This window comes from Sorex araneus, chromosome 1 (assembly GCF_027595985.1).
Source record: "Sorex araneus isolate mSorAra2 chromosome 1, mSorAra2.pri, whole genome shotgun sequence".
NCBI lineage: Eukaryota > Metazoa > Chordata > Mammalia > Eulipotyphla > Soricidae > Sorex > Sorex araneus.
Window position 1 is genome coordinate 201,701,047 of NC_073302.1, and position 7,544 is coordinate 201,708,590.

General features: G+C 39.2%; 1 pseudogene; it reads left to right on the forward strand.

Annotated features, from left to right (window-relative positions):
* The first annotated feature begins 1,602 nt into the window (after window positions 1-1,602).
* On the forward strand, window positions 1,603-7,111 carry LOC101540865 (60S ribosomal export protein NMD3-like; annotated as a pseudogene).
* The last annotated feature ends 433 nt before the right edge of the window (window positions 7,112-7,544 follow it).

Consider the following 7,544-nt stretch of genomic DNA (forward strand, 5'->3'; position numbering starts at 1 on the left):
AATTCCTAAAGTGCTTCCACAATTGTCATCACTTAATTGATCATCAGAGCCTCTTATTTTATTATAGTACTCTATAAAATTTCTCTCTAATTCCTTGTTTTAATAAAAAATAAACTTAAGGCTAAGTATACAGTGGGGGGTGTTCAACCCCAAATGCCTTTTTTATTATGAGTTCTTGAGGTGGAGTGAACTGTTCTCATCACCACCTTCAGAGCACTCCTCCTCTTCTTTACCACCCTACATTGTTATCTCTCAGTAGAAAAATCAAGGGCATTTTTCCTCATCACTCTCTAATTCAGTCCCTCATACATTTCTCACTTCTCAGGAGATGAATAATGAAGAAAAATAGTTTCATTTAGGGAATACGAGGGAGAAGGAAGAGAAGCAGGAGAGAAACAGACAGACAGAAAGAAGCGCATTCATGAGTAAAGGCAGACTTCTCCAGAGGGGAGACAGCCTGGCACAGCTTTCAAGGATAGGTAGATAGAAAATAGATAGATAGATAGATAGATAGATAGATAGATAGATAGATAGATAGATAAGATAGATGATAGATGGATAGATAGAGATAGATAGAGTAGATAGATAGATGGAGGATGGATGGATGGATAGATAGATAAATAGATAGATAGGCAGATAGATGATAAATAGATAGACAGATAGAGATTGAGATAAAATCTGGGCCTGGAGTTCTCTGTATAAATAAAAGTGAATTAGGAAGCTGGATAGAGAACAAAGATTAGGATGCTTTCCTTCTTTCCTTGCACAATGTCTGACCCTGGTTTGATTCTCAACTCCTCATATGCTCCACTGAGCCAGAGCACCACCAAGAATGATTCCCTAGCACAGAGACAGGAGTTGTCTAGTCTGATAATGGCAAGATATGGAAATTCTTTTTTAAAAGTTAATTAGGGCATTATCACAGAGGAAAGTTTTGAGAGTTTTGGTGATTCTTTTCCCTATTCTTATCCTTGACTTTTGTTCCTGATGAAGCTTCAGTCTTTCTGAGGGCTTTCAAGCTTCTCTGGGTGGCAAACAGGCTAGTTTAAGTTTTATAAGTCTTGTTTTATGCATCCCCAGAGGGATTTCTTCCTTGGTGCATTTGAAATTTGTTTCTCAGGAAAGAATATGTGATATAAAGAAGTTACTCTCAGTAGCCCAGAGATATTCTACAGCTTCAGCCCTACATGAGATGCTTATAAGGATATGTTTAGAAACACTGGGAATCCACATTAACAGTAAAACATTGGTGAGTATTATATTCCCTCCAAAATCTAATTTCTTGCATATTAACACAAAATTGCAGCTAAAAAATTCTAGTATCTTGCATATATTACAACATTCCAATTTTTCAGTTCACTCAATGTTGTTGTTGTTGTTCAAATTAAACTTAAGGTTTATTTAGACCAAGTTATAGAACTACTGATACTAAATTATTTTTGCTGGCCCTAACATTAATTATGGCCTTCCTTCTCCCCTTTTCCATGAAATACATGTGCCATCACTAAAATTACCCTTCTCATATTTATGGCTGTAATACCAGACCTCTCTTCACAATAGTGCATGACAAAAATTCAATTCTGGTTAAATACAATTCTTCAAATGCTATATATCTACACCAACCCAATTAAACATGACTGAAGAAAGCACACAATTGGGTTCTTTAGTTCACATTCCTTTCATCATAAATAACCTGAAGTAGACTGTGCTGCTCAGTAATCCTGCTCCTTTGTAACTATTTACTCTCTTACACTCTTTAAGTAATAATCTACTCTTTATTTTCTTTAAAGCATGTTCTCTTTCCCAGAGTCTTCCTCCTCTGCTGAAATTTTCCAAGTGATTTCTCATTTCAGCGATCAATTTTGAGTCATTCAGTGATCTGTAGGCTGCATATAATCTAACCATTACTACTTCTTGGACCTCCTCTTGTTCTGCTAAGAACCAAACTCATGCCATTTCAGTCATCCCAGATATCTCTGAGCCTTTGATCTTTTATTGCTGGCATGACTCTTCCAGGCTACATTGCTTCTTGAGCTTCTTCAAAGAATCAGTGAGACCTGTCTACACAACACAGCTCTCTTCCCATAATCTACAAAGTATCCCATCATTCCCTTAATGTGGTTTGTTTGCTTTTATAATGCACCCAGATATAAAAATAAATATATTTCATTTTTAGTTGACTTATGTCTTCTCTTTTCAGAGCTCATTAAAACTATTTCTATTGCACTAGAAGGATCCTAAGTAATTATCCTTTTGGAGGGATTATTGTTATTTATTTATTGCTTAGTAGTACAAAGAAGATCACCATTCTGGCTCTGTAAAGTCAGTCTCAGATTTATAACTTGTTCCCATTTCATTCAGGCATCAAAATAATTTGGGGCAAAAACTCTTTCACAATATCTATATCTAGCTGGGAAAAAAATGAAAAAGAAGACTAGCTTGTTGCTTTTTTTATAAGAAAAAGTAAAGTAGCAATTCCTCAATGGTGAAAAAAAAATTAAAAAAAAAAAACTATTCCTAGGCTGGCCAGAGTTCCTGCTTCTGTCTTCTGTGCACAGCAGTGTTACTGTGAAAGTGGATTTTTCCTGTGCTAGTGGTTTTTTGAGAATTGTTTAAAAATATTTGCTCACAAAATTTAGATGTTCAAAAAGTTGGAACTTCTCTCCTGAGTAGCAGAACTCACTCTGGACTTACTCATCTCAGGAAGAGCCATACCTGAACAGGACAGGGACAGTGTCGGACAGGACCTGGTCATTGCCCATGGGTAAAAGGGAGGCCAGTATGTCTGGGGAAGGATCCAGACACTTCTACCTTTACCTGTAATATAAAGTTGAGGCAATACACCTATGAAAAGGTTTTAAGTATGGCCACAGATTTAGGCCACACCTACCAGAAGTTGGAGGAACTAGGGAAAGAGGTTTTAAAGATGTTTTGTTGAAAAATTCTCTTGGACCCTGGGCAAGGCTGAGTTGCCTGGAGCACCGCAGAAGGGGGATGGTGAGCCTAGCACCCATCCAAACAGAACCCTGGAAGTTGAAAGCCTCCACACTTTACAGTTGCCACCGTGTGTCCTGTTGTTCTGGATATCCCCCGGCAGTCACAGGCTCCAAAGTCACCACCCAGTTAAAAATTTACGTCCAGCTCTATCACTGTCATCCCGTTGTTCTTCATCCAGTTAAAAATTTTGGACACCCTGGACTCCCAGGGTCACATTTGCAGCCACATGACATCTCAAACTCTACAACACTGATAAACTAGGAGTAGCACACCAGATTGGACGGAATGTAATGTAGAAGGCAACAAATCTTGGTTAACAAAATATAAATACAGAAGGTTTTACCTGTAACATCTTAGTAATCTCTTATACAAGGGCTTACTGCCTCCATGTTCAAATATAACCATTTTCACTAACTTTCTTATAAAGAAATATTTTTTCATCATCCTTTTTAGCACATTATTTAAAAACAAGCAATATAAAATAAATTATTGAAAAAGTGCTGTGGGGGCAGGCTTCAGAGGTGGTTGAGAAAATTAGAAGTAATAGTGGTGGGAAGGTATAATGATGGTGGGATTGGTATTAGAATAGTGAATGCCTTTAACTTAACTGATGATTTAATAAATTTACAAAATAAAAAACAAAGAAGTTGGAGCTTATTATGTACTTAGTCTGGGTTCCCCATAGGTGACATCACTCACCTCATATCTCTCAAGTACAGAATCTGATTTGAGCACAGCAAAATTTGGCCCCAAATTCAAAACAATCTCTCAGTTCTAATTTGAATAATATAATCAATTTTGTCATCTTGAATGCCTCTATGAGGCTAATCATGTATTATGTCATTTTGCATCTAATTATAAAGTTATTTTATCATTGTCACTCTCACTGTCATCCCATTGTCGATTTACTCAAGTGGGCACCAGTATATTCCTTCCAGCCCTGAGATTTTAGCAGCCTCCCCTTACTCGTCTTTTCCAACGATTGGAGGCTCTTTCAGGGTCAGATGAATAAGACCTATTGTTACTATTTTTGGCATATGGAATACGCCACAAGTAGCTCTGCCCATGCGGGCAGGATACTCTTTTTTTTTTCTTTTTGGGTCACACCTGGCGATGCACAGGGGTTACTCCTGCCTCTGCACTCAGGAATCACCCCTGGCCGTGCTCAGGGGACCATATGGGAATGCTGGGATTCGAACCCGGGTCGACCGCGTGCAAGGCAAACGCCCTACCCACTGTGTTATCGCTCCAGCCACCCCCCACCTTTATTTTTTTGCGGGCAGGATACTCTTGGTAGCTTGCCCGGCTCTCTGGTATGTATATATTACTCTCTATGATCTGTTGCCTACTGTCTGACCTCTATCAAATATAGTGTGGTAATTATGGATTACCACATGAAGGTACTGGCAGAGGAACCCAGGTGTGTGGGACCCGGGGCTGAGACCTCCAAGCCTGCTTGGATAGGGTCTGGGCCTCTTCTGCCCAGATTTCCTATTTTCCAGTAGCTAAGTGGCCACGCCCAGGGACTGCCCCTGGTGCCGTGTAATCCCACTAATGGCCACATCACGAGACTTAAAACCAAGCTCCCGAAAGACATCTTATAGCCCCTTTGGGAGAACCTGGCTAGCTACTGAGAACTTCCTGCTCACATGGGAGAGCCTCACAAACTCCCCATGGTGTATTCATATGCCAAATCCAGTAACAATGATGGGTCTTATTCCCCTGACCCTGAAAGAGCCTCCAATGCAGCATCATTGGGAAGGACGAATAAAGAGAGGCTTCTAAAATCTCAGGGCTAGAACAAATGGAAACATTACTGAGACCGCTCGAGAAATTCGATGATCAACGGGATGATGATGATGATGATGATGATGATGATGATGATGATGATGATGATGAAATATTGAAAATGGGTAAGAAGTGTCTTATAATGTGTCCAGAGAGCAGCCTAGAGCTTGGCGGTGGTTGGGTAGTGGAGGTCGGCTTCCTGGACTGGGTTTCTTGGGGCGGGGAGGGTTCTCACCTGCCCCCCCCCAAGTGAAAACAGCCTGGCACGGAGTCCCACTCCACTGTTAAATGGCCAAAAATAACTGCAATGGTTACATTCTTCATAATCTTTGTTATCTAAAGCCTCAAAGGCATCAATCAACATTTTGCAGTGTTTTGAATGAATGCATCAGGTAATATTTGTTGAAAGTTAACTTTCTCTATTATATAAAGACAAAGATGGATCTAACAGCAAATGTCATTCTGTACACATCCTAACCTCACAGATGTGGACACCATGGATATCTTACTGAGTCGTCATTGATACACTTTCTTCACCAGTAGCATCTTGGGAAATAAGAAGGTTTTCAAGCATCTCTGTCAAACTAATTCGAGGTTCTCCTTAATCATCAGTGTCACTCTCCACAGGAATGGTTGCATCTCTATAAATGTTGATTTTTTTCTAATTGCCTCATCGTCTTCCAGATCTTCAAGAAAATCTTGGTAGTGCCTTTCATCATCTGTATCCATGTTTTCTCTATGTCTTTCAAGTTCTTTAAGGTTCCAGTTTCTACGACATTGTTGTTTGGTGTGGTCATAGCTCTTTTTGATTAATACCACATCTGGGACTCTATCTGCATTCATTTCTTTGACATACTCATCATTTAAGTTAGATTTGGCCAAATCAAACCCTAAAACCAGGTCACCAGGATTTAGTAGATGTCCCAAATGAGTGTGACAAAAACCCTACGGTTCTTCTCTTTGAAAACCAGGGTATCCAGGGTGACAGAGTACATGATCAAATTGACCATCCACGCCACCCAGACATCTTGTGCTGTGAGTAAGGCATCCCTGTTAGTCCAAATCCTTCCAATATTTGTGTTGCCTGTTCTTGACATCAAAGTAGACATCAGCCAAGGCATTCCAAAACAAGTGTCTATTTCTTTCTGCAAACAATACCAAAGATTTTTTCAGCCATCAGGAACTTGTATAGTGTGCATTAGAACCCAGGGAACTTCTTGCTTTGTGCTTGAAAAAAATCAAAGCCCTTCTGAGTAAGGTTCGTCTTGTAGATGCAGGTTTTGTTTGGACTGAACCCCATTTGGAAAGACTTAAAGTTAAACTGACTATTCACAAAGAGGTAATGACTAGTGCAATCCTTCAGCAAATATTTGTGGTGGATTATGTTGTTCAGCCACAGATATGTGGAGATTGCCATAGACTAGAAGCTAAGGATTTTTGAAAGGCTGTGATTCAAGTCAGGCAAAAGACTGCACAAAAAACATTCTTCTATTTGGAAAAATTGATTTTTAAATATGGAATGCATCAGAATACACCTCGTGTCAAAGAGATTCATGATAGTCTGGATTTCTTTAACTCTTCAAAACAACATGCTCAGAAGATGGTAGAATTTCTCCACTCTTCAGTTCCCTGCAGATATAAAGCATCACAGAGGCTAATCTCACAGGATATCCGTAGCAACATATACAATTACAAAAGCACCATTTCTGTGGAAATTGTTCCCATATGCAGGGATAATGCTGTTATCTTTGCATATGTATTTGGAGATAGAGATAATGTCTGTCTCCAAAATTGGCACATGACCTGGGAAATATGAACCAGATCTGTGTGTGTATTCAAGTGACCAGCACCATCCATCTCATAGACCTGAATATGCCACAAGTTGCAGATTTTGATGTGCATGCTTTCTGATGTCACTCTTTCAATAGTTTATGTCACCCCAAACAACTCTCACTGTCACTGTTCATTGAATTCACTGTCACAAACCATTGCTCATCGATTTGCTTGAGCAATGTCTCCCTTTTGAGACTTGTTACTGTTTTTGCATATTGAATACACCACATGTGGCTTGCCAGGCTCTGCCGTGTGGGGCTCTCCGAGAGGGGCAGAGGAATCGAACCCAGGTCAGCTGCATGCAAGGCAAATGCCCTACCACTGTGCTATCGCTCCAGTCCCAAATAGAAGAGTTTATTGTGATGGAATGGAGCATCGTCCCAGATCTAAAGTGCAGTACAGGTGCTGGAATGATATCAAAAAAGCATACCTTCAGGGAAGTCAGGGTATAAAAACTTCAGAGATGGATACAGATAAGCAATTTTATCATTAGTAATAATTAAATCTTTATATGTCTTTTAGAGTTCTATCACTTTACCATACTCAATTCCAGGGGTACTTAGGAAATTTTGTGACTTTTAAAATACTCATTGACAACATAGACCTAAAAGTTCAAAAAGACACAAGAAATCTATTGTGGTATTTATTTTATTTTTCTATTCTTTAAACAAGGACAGTTATGAAATAATCACATTAGAATATCTAGAATTTTTCTTTGATCTATCCTACTTTCCAGAGAGGGGCTGATGAAATGTGGAAGAATACTAATAAACAAAAAAAGCACATGGGTAAAGATGTGGAGAGATACCGAAACTTGAATTCCTATCACACAGGCAGAGCTTTTATATTTACCCTGCAGCATTGCTGTTAATTAGATAAGTCCTGTGGTATTGATACTGATTAAACATCCTGTGATGGAATGCAGT